At 36.1% G+C, this 1,445-nt stretch overlaps 1 pseudogene; it reads right to left on the bottom strand.

Annotated features, from left to right (window-relative positions):
• Positions 1 to 205: 205 nt before the first annotated feature.
• Positions 206 to 799, bottom strand: LOC128576673 (transmembrane protein 126A-like; annotated as a pseudogene).
• Between the last annotated feature and the right edge of the window lie 646 nt (positions 800 to 1,445).

Genomic DNA, 1,445 nt, shown 5'->3' on the forward strand with positions numbered 1-1,445 from the left:
TTCAGGTTCCCAAACACTAGGCTGTGAACAAATACTGGTCTATGGACTGTTAGGAATCAGGGAGCAGAGCAGGAGTGAGCAGCAGATAAGCAAGTGAAACTTCATCTGTCACTGTCTTCAAACCCCATGCTGTTTTTTTTTTTTTTTTCTTTTTACAGGTTATTTTCGCCATTTTATTTTTGTGTGTGGAAACATTTACTTAAAATCAGTGAATTTCTAGGCCTGGTTCAGGTAATTGAAGGGAAATTATAAGTAGTTTATATTGTCTAGATTCAAGGTATGGTGTAAACACAGTCTGCAGCAAAATGGGAAATAACATCTTTCTAAAGACAGGCTTAGAAATTCTAATCCAGTATGTTAAGATGTTTCCTTTCTTTGGTAGCAGAGATGACTGATACCTGTCTGCTAGGCCATCATTCACTGGTATAGCCAAGAAAACAAGATACAGACTACCAAAAAAAAGGACCAGTCAGTCCACTCCGTGTTACAGTACAGGTTTCACACTTCAGTTCACCTGTAGTCAAAGGTGAAGTTGCAAAACTTCTGTAAACTACATCTGTTGTCAGAAATGGAAGCACTGCATTGGTAATCCAGTGGCAGTACGAGCTTTTGTCACATTCAATACGTGTGGAAAAAGATTGTTTGCTGTTAGGCCACAGAGAGCAGCATTAAGTCCAATATATACTGATCCATGTTCAAGTAAATTCCTTTCTGTTTCTGGAAGCTGGTTAATTTTTCTGGTTATGATAATGAAATGTGTTTGGTGTTCCTTAGTATCATCTTGTTTATGATTTTTCATCTTGAGCCTTATGCTCTCCTTCTCTCAGGAGCTGCTGCGACTTCTGATTTTCCTCAGCTAAGCCTGGAGTTCACTGCAATATTTGTTCAACTCTTCTGAGTGCAGCTATCTTTGGCTGACATGTGTCTCGATCTCTATTATGCTGTTTTGATCATTGTAGACTTGTATTATAACAAGAAATCTGGTAATATGATGCCTGATATTTGTTTTTATTTTTTTAATTGCATTGGCTATTTGGCATTTTTTATTTTTCCATATAAATCAAGGTACTATTTTTTCAAGTTCTTTAAAATGTGATGTTGGTGCTTTGATGAGGATTGCCTTAAATCTGCAGATCACTTTTGGTAGTATGGGCATTTTAGTAATGTTGATTCTTCCCAGCCATCAATATGGAATGTCCTTCCATTTGTTAACATCTTCCACCATTCCTTTTCTCAGGGTTTTATAGTTCTCTGCTTAGAGATACTTCACACCATTTGATAGATATACTCAAGGTATTTCATTATTTTGAAGCTATTGTGAAGGATATTGCGTCTTGGTTTTTATTCTCAGTTTGACTGTTATTGGTATATATAAAGGGTACTGATTTAGGACATTGATTTTGTAATCTGAGATGTTTCTGAATTTCTTGATTATTTGCAAGATC

Source organism: Nycticebus coucang, chromosome X (assembly GCF_027406575.1).
Source record: "Nycticebus coucang isolate mNycCou1 chromosome X, mNycCou1.pri, whole genome shotgun sequence".
Lineage (NCBI taxonomy): Eukaryota > Metazoa > Chordata > Mammalia > Primates > Lorisidae > Nycticebus > Nycticebus coucang.